The 27,391-nt window shown below is 39.9% G+C and overlaps 1 protein-coding gene and 1 pseudogene across 2 annotated transcripts in view; both read right to left on the reverse strand.

Moving 5' to 3' along the window:
* LOC112633746 overlaps positions 1-18,939 on the reverse strand; it is a 37,283-nt pseudogene extending 18,344 nt beyond the window's left edge.
* C1H1orf21 (chromosome 1 C1orf21 homolog) overlaps positions 1-27,391 on the reverse strand; it is a 248,253-nt gene that overhangs the window by 72,038 nt on the left and 148,824 nt on the right. The gene's annotated exons all lie outside the window — the stretch shown is intronic.

Consider the following 27,391-nt stretch of genomic DNA (forward strand, 5'->3'; position numbering starts at 1 on the left):
TTCTGAAAGCATTAGCAGTCATTACACAAATCAGGGCCATAGAAATCATGAATAATTTACTGATGAACATTAAGATTTTATATTCTGTGACATACATGGTAGAAGTTTATTGGTGAGTTTTGAAGGAGATGTGAAGAGGCTGCTTGTGGGAAAGGGAAACAGAAAGCTAAGGTGACTTCTACTGTATCGGCTGCTAATGAATTAATAAGAAGTGGTGAGTAAGAGGAGACAGAAAATCAGCTGGAGAAACTCAGCCTGTAGAGAGCCACCCTTACCATGTCGAAAACCAAAATGGTAAAGCAGGATATAAATGAGACTTTGCATACAGACATGTTCCTGAATTCATACGAAAGACAGGGGTTTATTGTAATGAAACCCGTTAAGGACAACTGCATATGCCGGTCAAGTTCCACAGGAACTCCCCACTTCACATCTGCAGAGCTATGCCCAAATCACAGTGATTTTTATCTAGAATGAACAGCTCCATTAGCTACATTATCCGGTAGTACGGTCAACCAGCTGGTGGTGGTATTTTACGTTAAAACAAAATACCTGAAAATAATACATAACCAAAGATCACCAAAATCAATCTAAGTATTTCCTAAATGGAAACTGAAACTTAAAGGGGATGAGGTTTTAAACTGAACTTCTCACACAATTCACAATCGCAAAAGTATGGAACCAGCCCAACTGCCCATCAATCAACAAGTGGATAAAGAACATGTGGTATGTATACACCATGGAATACTACTCAGCCATAAAAAGGAATGAAATAATAGCATTCACATAAACCTGGATGGAACTGGAGACCATTATTCGAAGTGAAGTAACTCAAGAACGGAAAACTAAACATTGTACGTTCTCACTCGTAAGTGGGAGCTAAGCTATGAGGAGGCAAAGGCATGGGAATGATACAATGGACTTTGGGGATTCGGAGGAAAGGGTGGGAGTGGGGCGAGGGATAAAAGACTACACAATGGGTACAGTGTACACTGCTTGGGTGATGGGTACACCAAAATCTCAGAAATCACCACTAAATAACTTATCCATGTAAGTTAACACCACCTGTTCCCCTCAAACTTATTGAAATTTAAAAAGCATAAATTGAGCTTCTCAGGCTAACTAAACACTACAAGAACAATAATGGCACAGTTCATGATCCCCACATTGACATTCATGAGAGTCAGGAGGCTAAGACATATACGTGGAAAATTCCATCTGATAGTGCAAAGGTGGGAGCAGAGAGCAGCTCACATGCATGCAAACGAATCAGCAATAATTCATGAGTTGACGGAACGTTTGTCAATGAGGAGGAACTACATATTGTTTGGAGCAAGATAAAAATGAATATAAAAAAATACCAGCCATTTTGGGAACAGAGTGGGAGGGGAAATGACATAAAGGTTAGTTAAGTCTTGTGATGCTCAGGCCGCTTTTATCAGAGTGATTCAGTTGGACAAAAAATAGAAATGGGTTTTCTAAGCCAAGACAATCTTCCATTCATCTTTTCCTTTCTAAAATTATAGTCACCCTCCTTAACAATAAGGATCAGATTTTCAAAAAGTGAGTGTGGCTCATGTGTTTTTCCCTAGGCTTGGTCATATGATACAGATATCACCTTTCCGCTCTTTAGAAGTCTGATTCTGTTTCCCCTTCCTTCATTCTTCCTCAACATGCAGAACAGTTCCAAAATAAAACATAGTACCTTTAAGATTTTCCATTTAAAATCATGATTTGACCACACAAATCTGAAAAAAATAATGGGCAGTGGTCACAATGGTGGCCAAGACGGTGGAGGGTTCCTTCCTTCCTGTTTTGTGTTTAAATAATCAGGGGACTGTCCTCTGATTCCCGTTCTTTGGCTTGGCCTGGCCTCTGGCAGAGGCTCCTGTTCTTCTCCTCTGCCTGGGTCCATGACAGACACCAGCCTTCTGGAACAGAACTTCCTTCACCAGCAGAGGCTCTCTGATTCTTTTTGCTCTGGAAGCAAGAATGGGCTTTTGGATATGCTTTGATAATATGCAAGGAGCATACCTGGTATGAGGGCATGCCAGCAGGAACTGCAGGTTCCTTTTCTAAAACTGGGAGCCTGACGCACATCCCCTGCTACTGACCCACCCCACAGTGTTATCCAACAGGTACCTGTATCAGCTTATTTGGCCACGAAGCCAAATAAAACTCTGTGAAAATCCATACTGTGGTGAACACTGTGGATGCCTCTCAGTGTGTGTATGTGTGTGTGTTTGGGGTCAGAGGGTGAGGGAGAAGAGAGAGCAATTGCCCATTAGGACATTTCTTACAGATCGTTCTCGACTACAGTTCAGGACAAAGAAGAAGGGAAGTGGTAAAGCTTTATCTCCCTCTAGCAGGAGTCCTAGCCTGTGGCCACAGTGAGATCCCCTCAGGGGTCCCTTGTGTCCAGATGGCCTGGAGGGCCAGTGGGCTGATCCTCGCAGAGGTAATTGGCATGAGGCACCACATTGTGCCAGGGAAATTATTTTTCCTGCCAGAAGCTTGTTTGGCTAAGTCAGAAGAATGCCTCCACATTGAAGGGGAGCCTTCCTCACTCGGAACTTCTGATTTAGTTAAGCCTCCCACCTCCAGTCCTCCCTCCCCCAACTCCTTGCCCTGCTCCTGAGAGTAAAGCCAGAAAGTGAGTTTCACCAAAAGAAAAAAACTGGGGGCACAAGGCTGCTCTGGCCCAAGAGTCGGGGTAAAGAAGGTAACAGGTGTTAGTGCATGCATGTGACTGTGTGTGTGTGTGTGTGTGTGTGTGTATGTGTGAGGGTGTGTGTGGAGTGTGTGCTATTCCCACATCATAGCACAGTTTCACAGAAGAGTGGACTTCAGTGAAGATCCTTCCATGACAGAATCAGCAGCATCTGGCTGTGAACATACATCAGTGCCCTTAGCTTAGGATCTGAGGGGCTGCCTCAGTGCAGACACTGGCAGCAGCTCACAGGGGCCTCTGCCTACCACCAATGGTTTCTTGGGTAGTCCCTGAGATTTCTCAGGAATAACTTAGGGACCTCAAAATGGAGGGGAGATGTCTGGTTCCAAACGGCTGATAAGAGGCAGAAAACTGATTTGTTTATTCATTCATTCCACATAAAGGAAAATGAGGGCTAGTTATAGGCCAGACATTGTTCTAGGTGCTGAGCAGGAAAAATGGCAAACAACTTATGCCCTGACAAAGCTGCCATTCCAGTGAAGGCAAAGGGAAATGAGAAATGAGCAAAAACATACCTAATATCAAGTCAGCTGGTGACAAGTATGAAGAGGAAATTACAACAGAATAATAGAGACTGGGGGCTGACAGGGACCACTCTAGCCAGCCAGATAAAGGGCTGTCTCTGGAATCAGAGAAATGTGTATATTCTTGTTACACACATGCGCGCACACTTTTGAACTATAGAGTAAACAACAGAAAGCCTAAATTTTTACTTCTATTTTCAAGAATCTTCCAACCATCAAATTAAAAGAACCCTATCATATGCCAGTAAGTTATAAGGAATTTTTAAGAGACTGTCCCTCATTCTTATTTACTTAGATTTTATTCTATAAATTAGAAAACAAATGACAGATCATAAAGTTTACAAACATTTGTTATACAGATTTCCTTGAATTCATGTTTGTTTTATTCATTGAATGAATGAATGAATGAATGAATGAATGAATGAGGCACTATAAGCCAGTTAAGAGATGAGGTTAAAACCATCATTTATTTTTTTAAAGGCACTAAAATACGTCCATTTTATTGTTTGGATATACAAACATTTATTTGCTACTGAAAATTGAAGTAACACATGAAAATTTCCTTTTATTGTAATTCATATTTTTGAAAACCAAAATATCCAATTAATTACTATGCTCTAGCCAAACCGCCCAATGGTTTCTTTACCTTCCTTCTCCATACCTTACTTTGCTTGAAATTCTTGACATTGGGTTTCATCTCACTGATTTAAGGCTTCTAAAACACAGGGAAATGCCTGAAACCTACTGGTGCTTCCTTGGGTCATATCAAAAAGTAGAACTAAAGTATTATTGAAGTCACTCAAATACATTCAAACTATATAGATCCCTTATAAATTACTGGTATCAAGGTAGGAAGGAAAAGATACAAGAAGAAAAAGACGTCACAGAACTCATTATAGGTTATCAAAATTACTGGTATACAGTCTGTCTCAGAATAAAGTATCTTTCTCAACCTGCTGCATAAAATTACCAGCCAGAAAGGAAGGTATGGGAATAAGGTTTATGGCTGAATTGGCTCTGTGTCATAATTCTCCATTGTGGCATTGTCAGAAGGATCCCATTAATGCAGAAACTGCAGGTACATTGGAATGGTTCACGTCTTGATTTATTCTTAATTCCCTTAAGCCTAGTGTCTGTTAATTCTCTTTCAAGCTGAGAAAATCAGTTGAGCAAGATGTAACCGAGTTTTGCCATCTTTTCTTTCTGAACAAATAACAAGAATGACCTTGTTCCTCTCCTCCTGTGAGGCACGCCATCTCTGATGTCCTGGAAGATCTTTTCTCTTCTACCCTGCCATTGGGATAGATCTTCTGGCAGAGGGGAAAGGGATCTAGTACCAGGGTTGAGAGTCAAGTTATGCTTTGTGATGAGTCCATTGGTGATCTAGCTACAGTTCTTTTTTTTTTTTTTTTTTTTTTTTTTTTTTTTTTTTTTTTTTTTTTTTGAGACTGAGTCTGGCTCTGTCGCCCAGGCTGGAGTGCAGTGGCCGGATCTCAGCTCACTGCAAGCTCCGCCTCCCGGGTTTACGCCATTCTCCTGCCTCAGCCTCCCGAGTAGCTGGGACCACAGGCGCCCGCCACCTCGCCCGGCTAGTTTTTTGTATTTTTTAGTAGAGACGGGGTTTCACCGTGTTAGCCAGGATGGTCTCGATCTCCTGACCTCGTGATCCACCCGTCTCGGCCTCCCAAAGTGCTGGGATTACAGGCTTGAGCCACCGCGCCCGGCCTCTAGCTACAGTTCTAAGCTGCCCCTGGATCTTTGGGTCTCAGCAGAACAGGATGCTGGACTCACAGATTGCTACAAGGTGGCCTGGAATAAAGTCTATAGCCCAGAAAGAGCCTGAAAACCCGAATTCCAACAAACGGTGCCCAAAGAGCCAACCCATTACTCATTAACTTGACTTCTAAGCCTATTTCTGTAAAACGGGAATAAGAACCTTAACCACCAGATTGTAAAGATAAGGTAAGACAGTCCATTCAGCATGTACGGCACAGAGCCAGGAAAAACAGTAAGTAGGCACTCACTTCTGTAGGTTAAAAAAAAAAATAGAATGAAACTTATGTGAATTCTAAATTAGTTTAAAAAATCATTTAAAAACAACCTATGAAATAACCTCTTTGCCTAGGATTATTAATGGAAATCCAGCAGATATTTTCAAGAAAAAAAAATGGAAGTAGTTTTTTTCCCCCTTGGACTTACGAATAAACAGTGTTAGAACTAAATTTTATTTTTCCCTATTCTGAAATCAAAAAAAATACACCATCCCTCATCCTCATATCTGTGACAAGTCATACCCAGATTGTATTCGGAATCGGAAAGCCATCCTCATTAGACTTGAGGGCCCTCTAGACATGCACAATGGACATTTATTGAGCACCTATTATGACCACCAGGAGTAGACCAAGAGCTTTAGATGGACTCTCTAACTGAGTCCTTCTTAACCAATATGCCAGGATTCATGGAAATAACTTCATTCTTGAGCAGACATGTCTTTCTCTAGGTCAAATGACAAAAATGTATATTTTGCTTGGTATAAATACCAAATATGTTGTCGCTGTTGTTTTTCTTATAACCAAAGCAGTATTTCACTGTAGAAAACAAATCGCCTGTTATCCTTCCAATTGAGTGCCATTAAAATTTGGAATGCTTCCCATGTCAGTTTTTTCTCTCTCTGCTGTTTATCTACAAAATTGGAATTATGTAATCAAACATTTCTTTGAGCAAATGCTTTTTTGGTGGTTTATACTATCTCATTATATGGATAAGCCATTAATTAACCATCTGGGTAATATTGGGAAATTTGGTTATTCCCGTTTTTTCACCATAACGAAGAAAGCTGTAGTAACCATCTTTGTACATCTCTTTGATTTCCTTCTTCCTAGAAAAATAATTATTAATTTGAACATGACCATCTTTTGGGCTTGCAATATCTTCATCCAGAAAGGTTGTGCCTATTTACACTCTCAGCAGCAGTATATGAATATGAGTGCCTGACTCCTACTTTTGTCAGAATTGACAGTATGATTTTTAAAACACACAACAAAATTGACAAAAGGTTGCCAATTTCCTAGGAAAAAATTATCTGATTGTTTTGTTAAATCTGCACTTTTAAACTACATACTATAAGGTTATTCTTCTACCTTCCTTCCATACAGGCTATTTTCTTTTTTCTGCAAATTATCTATTCCTATCCTTTGCCCATTCAAAAATCTGCATTGTTAGGTATATCCTTCTTGTCTTACAAAAACACTTTCTATGTTAAAGGTATTAATTTTTTCCTGTAATATTTATTGCAGTTATTACAGTATTATAACAGTATTCCTGGGCAGTATTTATCTTTTAAATGCTTACTGTCCTATTTCATGTAAAAAGTTTCACATTTGTGTATACAAATGGATCATCCATGGCCTGCCCAAAGCCCTCTTGTTTTCTTTCTGTTTTAAAAAAACTTTAATTCTATCACCTCGAGCTCGAGGTTCCTTTTTTTTTTTTTTTTTTTTTTTTTTTTTTGAGACAGGATCTCTCTCTGTCACCCAGGCTCAATCACAGTGGTGTAACCATAGCCAGGTCTACAGGCATATGCCACCACACCTGGCTAATTTTATTTTTTGTAGAGATGTGGTCTTACTACATTGTCCAGGCTGGTCTCAAACTCCTAGCCTCGAGTGATGCTCCCACCTCAGCCTGCATAAGTGCTGGGATTATAGGCATGAGCCACCATACCCTGGACCTCGAAAGCCCCTTTCTGTCCAATTCATTCCTGCCTAGAGGAGGCGATGGGTCCACCCTCCTGCCAAACACGGTAGATTGGTACAGGGAGGGGCAGCTAACCAGAAAGATGCAGATGTGGGTGATTAACAAAACTACATTAATGATGAGCCCCGTGAGGGAAGATCCTCAGATCCAGTGCCCAGATCCCGCTCCTTCCAGAATCTAGCCTTGCTTTTCTATCTCAGCCTTGAAAAGGTCCAGCCCAATGACCATCCCTGCCCTGAGGTTAATCCAAGATCACTTTACAGCAAACTCTGCATTTACTTGTGGTAATTTGAGTTGGTTTTGTTACTCACACTCAAATTTATCTTCACTAAAACATGACAAATAATTATTTCCCTTGTGGCTTCTTCCATTGCTTTTATATTTAAAAATACTTCCCCATCCCATTATTAGTTAGTTATGTAGTCATTTTTTTTCTCCTAGATTTTTTTAAAAACATGATTTAAATAAATACATACATAGTTCTCTAAGTAATGTGTCTCAAGTTTATTTTGGTGTAGTTTGCTGAATAATCTACTTCTTCCCCATGGGATTCCTGTATTCCTGGGATCATATGTGTCTGTATATTGTTTTTCTGTGCATTTCAGGGCTATTTATTCTGTTCTATGTGATTCCTATGCTGGCACTAAACTGTTTTCAGCTTTATTATATATTTTACATTTGAAATAGCAAGTTTCTCTTCACTGCTCTTTTAAAATGTTTCCTAGTTATCCTCTCTAAAACCATTTTGTTATCAGAAAATTCTTTATTTCATCATGTCACTGACTGAACTATCTCAATCTCCAGACAGCCAGTTATGGCTTAACCAAGTCCAGGAAATCCAGCTTTACAAAACCAGAAGAGAGCCTGGTGCGGCAACTCATGCCTGTAATCCCAGCACTTTGGGAGGCTGAGGCTGAAGGATCACTTGAGCCCAGAAGTTTGAGACCAGCCTGGGCAACATGGTGAAGGCCCATCTCCACAAAAAATATGGAAAAGTTAGCCAGGCTAGGTGGCATGCACCTGAAGTCCCAGCTAGTTGGGAGGCTGAGGTTGGAGGATCGCTTAAGCCCAGGTGGTCAAGGCTGCACCGAGCCATGATTGCACCACTGCACTCCAGCCTAGGTGACAGAATGAGACCCTGCCTCAAAAAACAAACAAAACAAAACAAAACAAAACAAAACAAAACAAAACAATCCCCACAACTTAAAGAGATGAAATCACTTCACGACAGCCATGTCTACTGCTATAACTCCTATCTTGCAGCCTTGCCAGATAAAATTAAGAAGGCAGCAAAGAGAAATTTAGCAAGTGTGTTCTAAATAGTATTATAATTTGCCTCTTTTTTTCTTGTACTGGGTGAAGAAACTGAGCAGCCCATGAAATTAAAACAAATTAATTTACTTTCCTGCTAAAAGGTTTTTTAAAATAGACAATAACAACCTTTACAATCTCATCTAGCACTATATGCGTTCCTTGATACTAAATCTTTTTTATTCTTAAACACTTATACCATTTGTTTTTACAAAACAAGATTCAATAGCCATTGGGACTTTAAGGAAAAATATCTATTACAACCCCAACCAACTACTACATTTTGTCACATCAGGACTTAAACTAGCTTACCTTAAATGTGCTGAGAACACTGACATTAGCCTATAGTTGGGCAAAATCGGCTAACACAAAGCCTATTTTAAAATTAAGTGCTGAATATCTCAGGTAATTTATTGAATACTGTGCTGAAAGTGTAAAACAGAATGATTCCACACCATTGTAAAGTTGAAAAATCATAAATCAAACCATCGTACACCAGAGAGTCTGTGTATGACTGGATATTTTCAGTGAAATATAAAAACATTTATACATTATCTAAATCTAGTATTTTGTATACTATTTGTATACATAAAAATAAATAGGAAAATTCCTCATATTGGGACTGCAGTGATGAATTTTTCATTAAAAGGAAAAGTGATAGACTAGAGAAAAAACATCTGCCAGGAATGTTCCAGAACTGCCTGGTTGGCAGTCTCCTGAATTTTTACACATCGCAAAAACAATCAAACAAAAAGAAAAAAAAAAAAACTCCAAAGATGTTATATCATAGGGAAAAGTATGACTAAGGAATATAATGTTATCTCCTTGCCAGAAAACTAGACTACAAAATATTTTAAAATGCAACAACTAAAAAGGTAAAAATGTTAGTGTAGGTAATAGGTTTTTACTTTATATGTTAATACATATATTTAAATATAAATTTAGTATATTTTACAACACTACTGTTGACTGAGAAGACAAATGCAAATAGACAGATTTGAAGATTTCAGGTGATTTCTTAATGATTCTACTTCATTAATTTAAAAGCAAAGTGCTTTAAAGAAGGCTTCGCACTTTTTAATGTAACCAGAGGGAGAAGAAGTCGTCCCTTGACTGAGATTCTCACCCACTTCACCAAAATCATCACTCATCTAAAACCATTTTGCAGATGACAAAGCTGAGTCTCAGATGTTGCTGTTCTAAAGTTCCACGGCTAGGAGACTGAGCAGGACTTAAGCCCACCACCCCAGGAGTTCTTTAGCTTTTTGTGCCATGTACTCCTCTGACAGTCTGGTAAAACCTATGTACCTCTTCTCAGAATAGTATTTTTAAATTCCTAAAACAAATACATAGCATTAGAAAGGACAAAAATTATGAAGAAATAATAATCAAAATATTTTTAAGAAAAAAATTGTGATAGAGTAATATATGTTCTTTATTAATGTATTAAATAAGAAGATATACTAGTGGGTCTGATAACTATGGTAATTTTAAAGGAGTCATGAGCATTAATATTTCAACAACTTTAACGTGGTATGAAAACAACTGTGACTTTTATTGTTGAAAAGTCACAGGTACTGCTATTACTACTGGCTTGTTGCCTACATTCATAATTAGGGTGTCATTTGCTGAATACCTTAGTTCCTTCTCCAAAGGAAAGTACCCTGCAAATTTGTCCAAATCAAAAGTCTAAAATTTCTGTTAAAGGTTAGTGAAAATAAAGATTTTTTTTTTTTTCCTCATGGAAGTTCACAGACTCCCTGAATTCTGTCTACAGACCTCTTGAGAACTGCCCATTCTGGCTAAGTGCTTAGTGTCGATTCCAGGTAGACTTCTCTAAAGAGTCTGCAATGAGTATAAAATGAATGAATAAATGTAAGTTCCCACTAAAACACTGAGGTGGGTCAGGCACCACTGCCAGACGGTTCACTTCCTCTTTCAGGGCCAATTTAAGCAGCCCACGCTCCCTCTGTGTGTGTGTGTGTGTGTGTGTGTGTGTGTGTGTGTTGGGGATTTGAGATATGGATTACTACATTTCCTAAAGGTACCTTCATTAACCCGCCTAACCAGTATCTTGTATCACCTGATTCTCATTTTCTAAGATCACACAGCCTGAGGTACCAGACGGTATAATCAGGTCTTTGGGAAACAGACCAGGTTGTGAGACCCAGCAGAGAGTAAAAGCCTCAGCTAATCTGCAGCAGCCTCTGCTATGGTCAGGAGGAGCAGGAGATGGTTAAGTGGGTACTGATGGGACAGCAGCCAGTGCCGCCGTGGCCGCAGCAGGTATCCATTTCCAATGGTATAACTTGTCTGCCTTGGAGCAGCACATTTCTGATGCCCTGGGTCAACATTTCACATTGTTATGAATGTCAAACAGCTGTTACTGAGATTCTTGTCTGATATTCCCCACACCATCTTTCTAGAGAGGAGCATACTCCAGTATTTTGATTATTCTCCTCATAAAGGATGGGATATGCTCATTTCATCTATTCAATTTTTTAGATTAACTTAAGATAGCTAAAAATTTAAATATCTAAAATGCTGCCAAAATAAAAGAGAAAACACATTTGGCTTTATTCTCTCAACTTTGTATGTGAGAGAGAACATTCCTGTGTTTATGTGCATGTGTGTGCACATGTGTACAACTGCTTCGTGGGGAAGGAAACAGAGCTTCCTGTGATTTCCTAGATTTCCTCCTTGTGGTTTTCAGAAACCATGTTCCCAGCAGCAAATCCAAAGACTCGCCTTGAGCATGCATGCCATTTTTGCAAAGAGACCAAAAAAAAAAAAAAAAAAAAAAGTCTGGATGTATCTTTAAATGGCAAGGAAGTAGGATCATAAACACAAATTTAAATAAGCAAAGAATGATTAAACTTAAACGCAAAAAAGGAAACAGAATAATTCAGACCCTGATATAAATAAAAGAACGATACTCTAGTTCAAATTCCCTAGCTTGGCATTCAAGACCATGCTCAATCCAGCCCTACTGACTTGTCCTCAGAGGTCCTGCCCTGCATGGTCTGGACTCTTCTGGCTGCTCTGGCTTTGTATCAGCCTACTCTTGCCCTCATTCTCCTTCTCCAGACTCAGGTCCTGGAATGTCCCAGGCTCTCTCCTACTTTGGTGACTTTTAACATGCAGTTTTCTCTGCCTGAAAGGCTCTTGATGGTCTTGCCCACCACCCTTCTCCCATCCTTTAGTTACTGCTGTTCATTCTTCAGGTTTCATCTCGGGCCTTCCCTGATCCTCCAGATCAGCCAGATTTCCAAGTCCTGTGCATTAGGTTGGGCTGACAGTGCTGTAAATCAAGTTTAGAGTCAAGTACAGGGTTTAGAATTAAGTATGGGGATGGGGAGGCTGCCCTGCTGGTCAAGCCACGCACCTTAGTGCAGGCCTTTGTCCAACTGGACACTTTTTCTAGTACTTTTGTGTGAACTAGAAAAGACTCCAGTGGCTTGCCAAACCGTGTGCCTAGAGGTTTTCATATACCTGGGGGTTGCCTTTTGTTTTGTCCTCTGACAGCGGATGGCTTTTTCTAATGTGCACAAAGGCATGCATATCATATCACTGACCCTACAAATCTCCCTGCTTTACATATGCAATTGGCCTTTTCATTCATAGACTTAACAGAGTCTGTGGTCTGTAGTCATTGATGTGTATGTGTAATTGAGTGGTATCAGAGTTTCCCATTAGATGGTAAGATCCATTAGGGCAGGAACCATGGCCTTTTGCTCACAATTATCCCCAGTCCCTAATGCAATGTCTGGCACAGAATAGATGCTAAATGCATTTTTTTGGTTGTTTTTGAGATGGAGTCTTGCTCTTTCACCCAGGCTGGAGTGCAGCAGCACAATCTCGGCTCACTGCAGCCTCTGCCTCCCGGGTTCAAACAATCCTCCCGTCTCAGCCTCCCAAGTAGCTGGGACTACAGGTGTGCACGACCACGCCTAGTTAATTTGTATATTTTTAGTACAGACACGGTTTCACCATGCTGGCCAGGCTTGTCTTGAACTCCTGGCCTCAAGTGATACGCCCACCTTGGGCTCTCAAAGTGCTAGGATTACAGGCATGAGTCACTGTGCCCAGCCTGCTAAATGCATGTTTATGAAGTGAATTAATTAAGAAGAAAGCCAAGGATATGCTGTAATGAAAAAAATAACCAGACTTAGGGCAAGATGGAGGTGTCTAGCAGATTTACTTATACTTACTGAATAAATGAGGATTTGACAGATAGTAAGAAGCAAAAGTTGGCAGACCAAAGGACAGACTTTGCAACTTCATAATCGAAGTAGAATTTCCACTGAAGCATTTCACCCTAGGGCTAGGAAGAAACATGTTGCTTCTAGAAGAAAGCAGAGTCAGGCCAGCAGTGCCTCAAGAGCCCGCTGGGGAATAAAGGGCGTTTTAGACAGGATAGCAAGCTGGGAGGGAATCTAAGTGAGACAAAAATCTAATGATTCATGAGATTCCAGGCAGACCAAGCACCCTGGAACTTGCAAAACTTGTTGCAACAAGAATTCTTGCTCAGTTGGCTGAAGACACTGAGGCAGAAAGCCTCTGTGTGTCACTTAGTGCACTGCACAACAGGAAAACCAGCTTCAAGTGAAGATCTGAGGCGAGCATAGGAGCAGTTATGGCCCGAGCAGCCCTGAGACTTGGAAAATAAAGATCTGTATAGTTCCCTGAACACGGGCAGGGAACACGAGCATCGGTACAGGCTTAGGTGCCTCAATTCTAAATTTCTAAAAATTTCTCCCTATGGAAAGCGAGGGAGGGAAAATGTAAAACACTTTTTCAATCCAGAAAAAAATATATATGCTACACCAGATTACATGTATATATATTAAATTTATCTAAAATATATCAAGCTATATAGCACTGTCTATTATAAATTCTTTCTTTACTTAAAAGTATAACTTAAAGATCTTTTCATATCTGCACATACAGATTTTTTATTCTTTTTAACAGGTGCGACACATTCCACAGAACGATGGATCATTCTTTAGCATATAGAAGGTCATTCAGCTTGTTGATACAGCTCGGGCTTTTGTGTTTTTAGAGTAGCCCCATGGGGTAGAAAGACTCCAATATGGCCTGCAGGGACCCCAGTCTCTAAGATTCACACCCTTGTGCAATTCCTTCTCACACTGTACCTGTACCAGGGTTGGTCTATGTGATCAACAGTCTACAGCAGAAATAATGGTAGGCCACTTCTAAGATTTGGTTATAAAAGATTGCAGCTTCCCTCTTGGGTGCTCTCTGGCCGGCTCCCTCTGTCTCTCTTGGTTCATAAGCTTTGAAGGAAGCCAGCATGTACATCATAAAGACACTCAGGTCACCCACGGAAGGTCCAGGTGGTGAGGAACTGAGGCCTCCCAACAGCAAACATGAGTGTGCTTGGGAAGTGAATTCTCCAGCCCCACCTGAGCTTTGAGATGAATGCAGCTGCTGCCCACAGTTTGGCAGCAATTTCATGAGGGACCCTGAGCCACAAATGCCCAGCTAAAGTGCTCCCAATTCCTGAACTCAGAAACTGTACGAGATAATACATATTTATGGTTTTAAGCTGCTAAATTTTGTGGTAACGTGTTACGTAGTACTAGGTAACTAATACATCACATATGGTGAAGTCCTAGCAGTAGACTATGTAGATCAATGGTAAATGCATTAAACATTTTGAAAGATATTGATGAATTATCTACCAGTGAGGAGCCACTAACACAGCAAGGGTTCTGGTTTCCCCAAATCCTCACGAGCATCAGAAATGATCAAACTCAAAAATGTTTGCTAAACTAAATGGGTGAAAAATGGCCCCTGATTGCTTTGACCTGTGTTTTTTTAATTTCAAAAGTTCTTTGCGGCCCACACCAGGCATCATCAGTAATGCATAGGAAAAGGTGCATGGTAGGGTTCAAGTGATTCATGACACAGTAAGAGACTCTGAGCCACCCTGCCTCAACCTGTAAACCACTGTCTTTCATTTAAAATTCCCATTAAGCAATTAATTTTATAAAAGAAATAACCACTGAAGTTGAGTCTAGGAGTGAGAGTAAGCATCCGATTTTGATTACTTTCTCAGAAAGGTATAGAACATTAAATGATTTTATTAAGAGGCATGCCCTTGAACCTCAAGCCATGAGCCTCAAATCAGAACAGATGTAAATTCAAGTGTTAATTCCCTTTAATGTTGCTGAACCAGAAGTTTGATAACAAACTAGAGTAAGTAACTGGGATCAAAAGGCAACCAAATGTCTGTGTTTTCCAAAGCTACTTAAATGAAACATGACTATAGTCTCAAATCAAATATGAACTCAACTATGTCTTTATTTGAATTTAGTTCCTGGTGAGAATAAATGGTTCTGAAAAAAAATTATCTTTTATAAAAAGCTATAAAGAAGACTGGAACTCGGTGATATTTGACAGAAGCAAAAATAATACTCTTTGCTAGAGAAAAGCATCTGAAATCATCGTAAGTCTCCTACCGCCAGCAATCCCAAGTTCCACAATAATGAAGACAAATGTACATTTAGTATTTTTAAAAATAAACACTATTCTTGATGACATCTTACTAAATTATCAAATATATCTGTTTCTACTCCCAGAAGTGATAACATTTTTATAAAAATAAACCTACCTCTTAGAAAGATACAGTGGACATATTGCATCAGAGAAATTCTAGAAAGAAGTTCCCAGATATCAAGGGCCAAAAACCAAGACAAATAGTTGTAGATGATTTTAAATGATCTTTAATGACAAAAATAGACAACTCAGAAGGCTTTGTATGGTTATTACGCTAACTAGCTGATTTTTCACTTGTACATGACGAATAAGTGACAATATAATTTAATTATTACTGTTACTTTCCCAGGCTACGATAGTCAGATAAAGATTTTTTTCTTCTTCTTCTTATAAGAGATTGAGTCTTGCTCTGTTGCCCAGGCTGGGTGACCATGGCTCACTGCAGCCTTGACCTCCTGGGCTCAAGTGACCTCCCACCTCAGTCTCCAGAGTAGGTGGGACCATAGGCACACATCAGCACCTAGCCCAGCTAATTTTTTAACTTTTTTGTGAAGAAGGGGTCTTGCTATATTGCCAAGGCTAGAATTCCTGGGTTCAACTGATCCTCCCACTGCAGCATCCCAAAGTGCCAGGATTACAGGTGTAAGCCAAGGAAAGGAAATTAAAGTGTTGGCTCCCACAGCCAGGTGGATGCCATGCTCAGGGTTCTCTAAGGTTCAAGCCAGAGGACATTTTATTTGCACTAAGCAGTATCATCTCCCAAAGCACTCTTTCCCAATCATAGTCAAAGAAGGCTTTGGATAAGGCCATGGAACGTTAACTCTTTCTTTCCTCCCTTAGGATAATGTGGCCATGGAAGGCAAGCAGTCTCCAAAAAGCCAGGAGAGTGAGGGGCTCTGGGCTCATTGAAGTGAACTCTCCTCCTTCTCCCCAGAGGTCTGCTGGATCCTCACGGAGACACAAAGATGATCATCCTTGTCTTGTGACTGGCACATGCTCCACACACATTTTCCAATACCTCATCTATGTATAAACACTATCTTTTTTTTTTTTTTTTTTTGAGAGGGAGTCTCGCTCTGTAGCTCAGGCTGGAGTGCAGTGGCGTGATCTCGGCTCACTGCAAGCTCGGCCTCCCGGGTTCACGCCATTCTCCTGCCTCAGCCTCCTGAGTAGCTGGGACTACAGGTGCCCACCATTGCACCTGGCTAATTTTTTGTATTTTTAGTAGAGATGGCATTTCACTGTGTTAGCCAGGATGGTCTTGATCTCCTGACCTCGTGATCCACCCGCCTTGGCCTCCCAAAGTGCTGGGATTACAGGCGTGAGCCACCGCGCCCGGCCTGTATAAGCACTATCTCTTATTGTACTCACTAACTCACCACCTCTCCATGTAGGAAGGAGATAGGATTCTCTAACATGGAAGTTTCCCATCCAGTGGCAGCTCAGAATTCTGACATGCTTGCCAGGTACATCATCTACAACCTTCAGACAACAAAAAACAAACATATGTTTTGCTGAAATATGCATTCTGTCCTGTGAATCATTATGGATCCTATTGAATCCCTTGAGTGAATACTACTGGGAACTATGATTGGGTCATTCTGGCTACTGCAGCCAGCCTGCCTGGGTTTGAATCTAGTTCCATTCTTAACTGGTTATGTGACCCCAGGCAAGTCACCTAAGTGTTTAAGTTTTCCTCATCTCTAAAATAAGAATACTAAAAGCACCTTTTCCTAAGACATGTAAAGTGCTTAGAACTGTGCCTGGCACCCAGTGTATGCTATTAGTATCATTATACAAATTGCCCTGTCTTTTACCTTGATATCCCCACATCTGGTAGGATGTTCATGTGAGACCCTGCAGAAGGGCTGGGGTTTCTGCTCAAATATTTAGGCAACTCTAAGTGGCTAGGCTGATGATCTTCCCAACAAGTTGTGACAATAACTGACAAGCTAAAGATGACTGCACCCAGTATAGAAGAGGAATTTGCCTGAAAGCAAAAACAAGAGCACAGTTCAATCACCTTCGCCCTTCCTTTCCCAGAATATTCAACTTCAGCATATTCAAGAGTTCTGTACTTGTAAAACTGTCATAGGATAGCTGGCTAAGCTCACAAACCACACCAGCCTGAAGCCACACTGAATCCTGTCACCTTCCCACTCAAGTTCAGACGCTTCTAGCTGAGCAACTCTGCATGCCAGTCCGTGATCCCCTGGTTTCCAGATTATTAAATGAAAACACATTCATTGACACACCTTTCCCAAAAAGTCAACCAAGCAAATGAGCTTTCCCTCTGGACTGCCAGGTCCACTCTGCTCGTCATGCAAAGAAGAAACCCAGGCCACTGCTTTTAAAGTTTTAAAGGGAGAGCACTGTAAACAATTAAGGTTCTTTGGGTTCTTAACATCATCAGAGGACCATGATGAGATCTCTTTGTAAATATTTAAGAATCACATAATTTCTCCCTGGCATTTCTGCCAGGGTCTGAGCACAAGATATATATTCATATCTGTCACCTGAAGATATCCAGACAGGCCACTTATAAACAATCTTAGCTGGAGACCTAAAGAAGAGGTGAGGTCATAATTCTGTGTGCTGGGGTGGAGACAGGCGGTAGATGGCGAGGTCAAAGCTAGTTCTTCTAGTGATGACAAGAAAGTATGATCATTGAGGATGGTGCTCAAAGTAATTATTTTAAAGACATTTACTTAAATAAACAAGCAAATAAATAAAAACTAGGGGTTCCTGAGGGGGAAAATAACACACTGACTATGTGTGAAAAAAGTATAATTTATATTCCATCTGTACTGCTACCTTCACACTTGGGCAAAATCAACAACAGACATTAAGTAGTTCTGGGATCCCACCCTTCTCCAAGAGGCCAGATGTCACAGAAAACATGTCTTTAAATCCCAGTTCCTTCACACCCATTCCCCCAACTATGTGGGGTTTAGTAAATTTATTGGTTTCTCTATATCTCAATTTCCTCAGGTAAATGATGATTGTTATGAAGATTTTTGAGATAATTCATATGGACCACTTAGATCCACATGGCAAATGGGAGCATATAACAATCGTTAGCTATTATCATTTGGAACTGGCTTTCAAATAAATGAAATAATTCTTTTAAATGGTTAAAAAATAATAAACATTTGGAGAAAAAACTGATATGATGGCATTTACGCTATTTGTGGCAATACCATTTACAGGTACAGATCAAAAAGTCACCAAATTGCAGGGCATCAAACTACAAAAATAACTTTTTAGCTTCATAAACTTTTTCTAAAACTAGATTAGAAATTCCTGGCTGGGCACAGTGGCTCATGCCTGTAATCCCAGCACTTTGGGAGACCAAGGCGGGCAGATCACCTGAGGTCAGGAGCTCGAGACCAGCCTGACCAACATGGTGAAACCCTGTCTCTACTAAAAATACAAAACCTTAACTGGGCGTGGTGGCATGCACCTGTAGTCCCAGGTACTTGGGAGGCTGAGGTGGGAGAATCGCTTGAACTCAGGAGGTGAAGGTTGCAGCTGAGATCATGCCACTGCACTCCAGCTGAATGAGGAAGCAAGACTCAGTCTCAAAAAAAAAAAAACCTCCTATAGCCACCAATGCTGCCAGAATCAAAGATGGATCATAAGTCTATCAATCTCTTTTAAAATCTTGGTACATCTTATAACTTAAAAATTATGTTAAGATGCAATTTGTGAATATACATTTACTTAAAATTACTACTAACTACTAGGAAAGAACAATAACAACTAAATTGAACTAATACTTTGAGCACTAGTTTTTAGTATTTGGGTAAAAGATACATGCATTAGGCACTGGATTTTTCTGGCATTTATTAACAATAATGGGTCTTTAATGACTTCACTTTCAACAGCTAAGTAGTAACTGACACGCTAGCACTCATTATCCATAGGTGGGGTATTTTAGTTTCTGTTTGTATCAGCCAGTAGGTTATGTTGTAGTAACAAACATCCCCAAAACAGAATGGTTTAAAACAACAAGGGTTTATTTCTCACTCCTGGGTACATGTTCATCACAGGTCAGCAGGGTCACTGCTCTGTGCCATGTCTTTATTCAGGAATGCAGATAGAAACAGACCAGAAATCTGGAACTTTGCAGGTCACCATGGTAGGCAGAATGGAATCTGTAGAATTCTGCATTGGGTCTTAAGACTTCCTCTTAAAGGTGACACATATCCCCTCCACTCACATTTCATCTGGAAAAACAAGTCACGTGGTCACACAGGGTCAAAGCAGTGCGCATGGACCCAGAGGGAGGAGATTTGGAATACTAGTGACCATGTCAAGTGACTACCATACCATATAAAGAAACTTTGCAGGATTTTTTCACTTTAATTTAAAGATTAAAACATGCAGCTATAAAAAGTCCTGCACCTGATTGCTTCACTGGTGAGTTCTACCAAACATTTAAAGAACAAATACCAATCCTTCTCAAATTTTCTAAATAAGTGAAGAAGAGGAAACATTTACTAACTTATTTATATAAGACCATCATTATCCTGATACAGAAGCCAGACAAAGACACTACAGAAAAGAAAATTATAGACCAGTATCTCTTATGAACATTGATGCAAAAATCCTCAACAAAATACCAGCAAACTGAATTCAGCATATTAAAAAGATTATACACCATGACCAAGTGGGATTTATTCCTAGAATGCCAAGATGGTTCAACATATAAAAATCAATCAATGTAATATGCCACATTTACAGAATAAAGGGAAAAAACATAACCATCTTAATTGATGGTGAAAGAGCATTTGACAAAACTCAATACCCTTTCATAATAAACACTCAACAAACTAGTAGTAGAAGGAAATCACCTCAAACTGGTAAAAGCCACATGTGAAAAATCCCAATGAACATCATACTTAATGTGAAAGACTAAAATCTTCCCCTCTAATATCAAGAACAAGGGAAGGATGTCCACTTTCATCACTTCAATTCAACATGTAACTGGAAGTTCTAGCCAGAGCAATTAGGCAAGGAAAAGAAATTAAAGGTATTCAAATTGTAAAGATAAAAGTAAACATTTCTTTTTGCAAGTAATGTAATCTTATGTTTGGAAAACCCTAAAGATTCCACACACAATAAAAAAGTCAGTTAGAACAAATGACTTAATAACAAAATTACAATAATCAAAACAGTGTGGTACTGACATAAAGATAGACATATAAAATGAAATAGAATGGAGAACTCAGAAATACGCTTTTGTATATGTGGTCAAATGATTTTTGACAAGGCTGCCAAGACCATTCAATGGAGAAAAGAGAGTCTTTCCAACAAATGGTGCTGGAAAAACTGGACATCAATATGCAAAAGAATGACATTAGACTCTTAATACTATATACAAAATGACCTCAAAATGGATCAAAGATCGAAACATAGGACTAAAACTATAAAGCCATTATTAGAAAGCATAGGGCAAAAGCTTCATGACATTGCATTGGACAGTGATTTCTTGGAAATAACACCAAAGGCACAGGCAACAAAAGAAAAAAAAATTGGATTTCATGAAAATGAAAAATTTTGTTCATCAAAAGATATGAGTGACAGAATAAAAAGGCAACCTACAGAATGAGAAAGAATATTTGAAATCATATATCTATTAAGGGATTAATATAAAAAATATATAGAATTCCTAAAACTTAACAACAAAAGAAGCAAACAACTAAATTAAAAGATTGGAAAAGGACTTGAATAGACATTTCTCCAAAGGAGAGATACAAATGGCTAATAAGCACATGAAAAGATGTTCGAGCTCACTAAATCATCAGGAAGATATAATTTGAAACCACAATGCATTACCACCTCACACTGACTAGGATGACTACTCTCATGAAAACCCAGAAAATATCAAGTGTTGGTGAGGATGCAGAGTAACTCGAATCCTTGTACACTGTTGGTGGGAATGCGAAAAGTTACAGCCACTGTGGAAAAGTTATGGCAGTTCCTCAAAACATTAAAAATCAAACTACCATATGGTCCAGCAATTCCACTTCTGGGTATGTGCCCAAAAGAATTGAAATTAGGGGCTGGGTGCAGTGGCTCACGCCTGCAATCCCAGCACTTTGGGAGGCCGAGGTGGGCGTATCACCTGAGGTCGAGAGTTTGAGACCAACCTGACCAACATGGAGAAACCCCGTCTCTACTAAAAACACAAAATTAGCCAGCATGGTGGTGCATGCCTGTAATCCTAGTTACTTGGGAGGCTGAGGCAGGAAAGTAGCTTGAACCTGGGAAGCAGAGGGTGCGGTGAGCCAAGATCATGCCATTGCACTCCAGCCTGGGCAACAAGAGTGAGACTATGTCTCAAAAAAAAAGAAAAAAAAAAGAATTGAAATTAGGGTCTCGAAGAGATACTTGTACACCCATGTTCAAAGCATCATTATTCACAATAGCTAAAACATGGAGGCAACTCAAATTTCTACTGACAGAGGAACACGTAAGTAAAATGTGTATATACATACCGTGGAATATTATTCAGCCTTAAAAAGGAGAAGCTAAAGAGGAAATATTGATATAGGCTACAACACGGATGGGCCTTCAGGACATTATGCTAAGTGAAATAAGCCATTCTCAAAACGACAAACATTGTATGATTCCACTTATATGAGGCACTTAGAGTGCCTCATATAATTTAACTACTTAGAGTAGTTAAAACTATAGAGACAGAAAACAGAATGGTGGCTGCCAGGGACAGGGGGAAGGAGGAATGGGAAGTTACTGTTTAATGGGTATAGAATTTCAGTTTTACTAGATGAAGAGTTCTAGAGATGGATGATGGTGATGGATAGACAGAATTATGAATGTATTTAATGTCACTGAACTGTACACAACTATTAAGATGGTAAATATTGTTATGCAAATTTTACTACAATTAAAAAAATCCAAACATGCAGCTGTATCTAATTCAAACATAGCCCATATATACCCTGGGCCATGCAAGGGAGGGAATTAGTACTTTGCATTCAACAGAAGCCAACTTGATTCTTTGGATGCAAAACGAAACTTGGGATGAGAAAGTTGCAAAATGCAATTAAGGTCCCAGTTAATTTCTTATCTGTTTTCCCATTTTTAGGGAAAATAATCTTTTTTTTTCTTCTCACACAAAGAATGTATTCCATCAGGCTATGCTATAGAAATTTACAAGGTCACCCCTGCTGGGCTTTCTTTCATCTACCTCCTCTGCCACCTTCGAACACAGGCATCTGCATAAGAGGAATAGTGTCCGAATTTTTTTCACAAGTTGATAGGCAATTAGACGTGGAACTTGCACGCATTATTTATTTTTAAAGCTGGAAAGGACCTCACATGCTATGGCAGGCACCTACTAGTTGTCCTCAGATATCTACCCCTCCCCAACACACACATTGCAGTTGTACATGACAACTATATGACATGATGTGACAGCCATTTCTCACCTCTCTCCCAGTGAGGTGTGACCATGTGACTACATTCTGGTCAAACTGGTATGAGTGGAGGCCGTGTGTCACTTTTAGATCATGCCTCTAAAGGAGGGGGTGTGTCTTCCCCTTGGTCCTTTCCCTCCTCTCACTGGCTGGTGTGTGGACATGAGTGCGGGCACTGGAGCAGCAGACTCAACCACAGGGTGAAGCTGTGTGGTGAGCACAGTGGAGCAACAAGACAGCAAGAACCTGGGTCCCTGAAAATGTGAAGTTCCCACACAGCTCTTGGTGTGTGTATGCCAACATTGTATGTGGAAGAAACAAATGTTTGGAATAAAGTTTGACCCAGGTCAGATGGGTCAAATCTCACTTTAAAATGAAGAAACTGAGGCCAAAGAGATTAAAAGACATGCCCAGGGTCATACAGCCATCCCCTCTGTAAACTGTATATTACAATGATGGAAAATTACTCTTTTTTCCTGTTAATGGCCATGAGAATAAAATCTTTCTGTAATTCCTTCTTGACAGATTTAACGTCATACTCAGCCGGGGTAACAATAGAATGTAATGCTAAGAACCACATCATTTCAAGTTTCTTAGGATGATAAACATGTCCTATTAACAGAAATTATTTAATTCAGTGTAGATTGTCAGGGCATAAAGTAAACGGAAAATTCTGAAGGTTTTAATGGAGGAAACAGCTCAACTATGAGATAGTCTAGAAGTATATTTCCTAAAGTCCACAGGAAGACAATCAGTGAGTTGTACTGTATTTATACTTCCTTCTGAGTAGGAACAGTAAGCCTTCAAATGTGATGGGAACTTGGCTCTGAGTGGTGAAAGTACCCAGCTTTAATAAGCACACATCCAAGAAACCACAGCCTTACCCTACTAAGATAAAGTCCATTCATGATGCTGCATTTGCTTTTAGTTAACTTTTTCACAGAAATGGAGAAAAAGCGTTCTCAATTCACTATGTCCTTGGTATTCTCATTTGCTGTTTAAAAATGACATTCACAAGGAATGATGCTGTTTGACGTACTTCATGTATCTGATGCTCTAAGGGATTGCAAAATGGCTTGGAATTGTTTCAGAGAGCACAAAAACATCTGACATTATTGGTTTAAGCTTTAGGTACAGTTTGTGGAAAACAAGAACATACTTTGGAAGCACTTCTTTTAGGTTCTACTTAGCAACTTCCTGTTGAGAGAGCTGATACTAAGTCACAACATCACAGGACAACTAAAACCATCAGAATGCAAAGCCATTTGGTTCAATTTTACGCACCCCTCTTTCCAAGCTCCTACACAGCTGTCCCGAATTATTCTCACTACTAGCAGAAATGACAGCTGGTGTGAAGGGGGATCACTTCCCTACAACAGATCGTAGTTCCCTGTTTCACTGTACTTGTAGCTCTCAAAATCTTCAATGCCAGTTAATGTTTCAAATCTGATGTCACATACCTGTTTTAAATGATTTCTAGAGCTCCTTGTTGCCTCCAGAATACCTTACCTTTAGCACCCAAAGACCTCAAGTCCCCCCATCCTGCCTCTCCAGATCCACCCCCTCACTGCTCCCCTTTGCTGCCACTACCTTGGACTACACTCCAGTTCAGGGACTTTCTCACCCCACCCTTCTGTACTCTCTGTCTGAGCTGTCACCCACCCCAATCTCTTCTGTATTTACGACCTCTGCCTGACCTCTCTCCTACTCCCATGTAAAAGTGACCATTTCCTAGACTTTCCTATCTCTACAGAGTTACCTGTTCAACTGTGTTTTACTTATTCATGTACCCATGCCCCATTCTATGTTGTGAGCACCTCAAAGGGAGGGATCGTGTCTTAATTTTCTTCCTAACGTCTGGGATGGTTCTTGGCACACAGATGTTCAATATATGCTTGCCGAATGACTGAGAATAAAAGAAAAAAAGAATCAGAAAGTACACAGCTTAAATCAGTAAAACTAAAAAAAAAAAAAATCAAAACCAAATGTGTAAAAGAAACCACAATTTGTAATAGTGTCTTTTTGTTAAATCTGTTATGCTGAGATAGAAAGAAGCAAATCATCTATGGTGCAGAAAAGCCCAGTGAGAGGCAATTGATGTCTTTACACCTGGAATGAGAAGACCCAGATTTGAGTCTTAGCTCTACCACCTTCTGCCTCTAACTCTGGGCAATTTACATGTACAAAATGAAAATCTAAATTCCACCTCATTCCAAAGTAAATCTCAGCAATAGCTGGCAAGAAACACCCCTCTGAGCTTTTCTTTTCCCCTTCTAAATTCACTTAAACAGAATTTAGAAATTTAAACAGAGGTGAAAATACCCACAGTACCGACCTCACAGTGTGTGAGGCTCCGATGAGCTAGTGACTGTAAAAGCACTCTATAAACGATGCAATGACACATAAATGAAAGGCATTATTATCATAGATGGGAAAGAAAGAGACTATTCAGAGTGGTTACTGTGGGCCAGGTGTTAGGGATTCAAAAACAACTTAGAAACTCAGGACTGCCCTGGTGAATGCTCTCTCAGACAGATCCCACCCCACTCTCGGGTGGAATCAGAACCACTCACATGACTTTACTCTGCCAACCAACTTCTGTCCCCATAGGTCTGAGTATCGTGGACCAAGTACAAGTCTGGATATGGCAAAGAAACAAAGGTAGCCCAAGGCAGAGACATACACACCAAATATGGAAGAAAATGCTCCGTCACATACCCCATTCACTGCCCACTCCCCAGCCCCGGCCAGGGCCTCCTGTGGAACTGGCTGGCACCCACTCACCCTTTCCTGAAGGACTTTTTATGGGGGATTGTGTGGAGCCAGGTCCCAGAGTTGGGGATATTTGTAATTAGGAAAGGTATACAAAACTGGTCACTTCTCACTTGAAATGAGGACTGCAATATAATTTAATTTTACTTTATTCTTTGTCAAAGAACCAATAGCTAAAAAAAAATGATGCTGGAACATTTATTTTTGAAATTGTTATGAAGCTTTATTTCTTAGCATCCAACCTGCCTAAGTCTTGGACCTACAGGAAGTATTAAAAATAAAAGACCATGCCTTCTTTAGCATCATGTTCAAGATCACATTTATTCATTCATTCATCCTGCAAATATTTATCTAGTACTTATGACCTGCTAGAGCAGTAGACTAGGTACTGGGGAAACAGCTATTAACCACCTAGAAGTAGGGGCCTAGAGCAAACAGGACTTTAATTACGATTATGATGAGTTAAAAAGGAGAAGTACAGGGTTCCATGCTCTAATGAAATCTGTCGGGGGAAGAGGATATGGCGGGAGGGGTCAGGGAGCAGTCAAGGGAGGAAGTTGCAGGAGTGCAGGCTCTAGAGGGAAAGGAGCTTGGCCAGAGCTTGAACCAGAGGGAAGGGAGAGAGAGGACCCCAGAGAGGCAGTGAGAGGTCATCCCTGCTCTGGTTATCACCCAGTAGCAGCAGGAAGCCACTGTAGGAAGGGCTTTATACTGGGGAATGTCATGATTAGCTATATATTAAAAAACAAAAACAAAAGATGACTTTAATACCCATGATGGTGGTAAGAAGCTTGCAGACCTAGATAAAGGTGACAGGAAGAAGTCATCACTGCTGCACCACCTCTTCAATATATGGATGAAGATGCCAAGCCTCAAAAATGAAATGACCTGGCCAAGATCACACAGAGAGATTCTGGCAGAGCCACATTTTTCCGACTTGGTCCAGTGGTTTTAAAATTTTTCTACAATAAAACTGTAACTGTGAAGTTGGAGTCAGAGCTCTCCAAATCTTTTTTTAAAGAAACAAGTTCTGCTGCTCAGGCTGAAGTGCAGTGGCACAGTCATAGCTCACTGTAAACTTGAACTCCCAGGCTCAAGGGATCCTCCTGCCTCAGCCTCCTGAGTAGCTGGGACTATAAGTGTGTGCCATCAGGCTTGGCTAATTTTTTTTTTTAATTTTTAGTAGAGGCAGAGTCTTTTTATGCTGCCGAGGCTGATCACAAACTCCTGGCCTCAAGGGATCCTCCAGCCTCAGTCTCTCAAAGTGCTGGTATTACAGACATGAGCCATAAGGCCTGGCCTCTCCTAACCTTCGACTTATATCCACATAATCACAGAACTGACAGTGCTTTCTCACCACTTTGAACTTAATGATACTACTAATAATAGCAGCAATCACTTACTGGAAACCTTCCAACTGACAGGCAACTTGTTAGGTGCTTTCCATATCTCATCTTTATAACAATCTTGTAAGATGGGTATTATTTTTATTGTTTTACAGTTGAAAGAACTGAGGATCAGAATATTTGTTTAATTGCTCAAGGTCACACAAGTGAGTTGAGTGTGATCAGAATCTGCAGTCATTTCCCTCTCACTCCAAACTCCGACACCATGCCATGCCAAATCTAGATTTTAATCATTATCCAATGCTAACTTCTGGCTTTCTAGTGAAAATCAGAATAGAAAGGGAGAGCTTCTTCTCCCTAAATTAAAAGAAAAAATCCTACATGAAATTGTCTGAAAAGTTCAATTAATCTAATGCATACAAACACAAAGAATAGTAAGTATTGAAAAAATTTTTATTTTTAAGCTACATTAGAGGCACAAAATTCTAAGAATTCTCCTCTAACCTGTTTTAAGAGATAAACATTGGGAGTAACCATGTGGTTGGGCCAAGATAAAAAAGTATCATTAAAATTGTCTGATCTACAATCTCAGCTGCAGGAAGTACACTGCTGATTCCTGAAAAGGTAGGCTGTGGCGAAAAAAGAGATCATCTCTGACTGACCTGCTCTTGACCCTCCAAAACTGGTGGAAATGAAATTTAAAGTCAGCTTCCATATGATAAACACTCCAAAAATTGGAGAGGAAATATAAGAAAATGGAAAAAAAAATCTGGCCCTAATGAGAAAGTTACGTAGCCCCAAAGAAAAATGGAAAACTGAGAAGATTTTATAAGCAATTATAGCCCCGCTTAAATAAACCTTGGATGCCATGTGAAAAAATTATTCAGGAACCAGCTATTATTCATTCTTAAGGAGATAGAAATATTCCCATTAAGACACAGGAACAGACCAGGATATACTCATTCTATGACAGATGAAATAAGA

Source organism: Theropithecus gelada, chromosome 1 (assembly GCF_003255815.1).
Source record: "Theropithecus gelada isolate Dixy chromosome 1, Tgel_1.0, whole genome shotgun sequence".
In the NCBI taxonomy this organism is placed as follows: domain Eukaryota; kingdom Metazoa; phylum Chordata; class Mammalia; order Primates; family Cercopithecidae; genus Theropithecus; species Theropithecus gelada.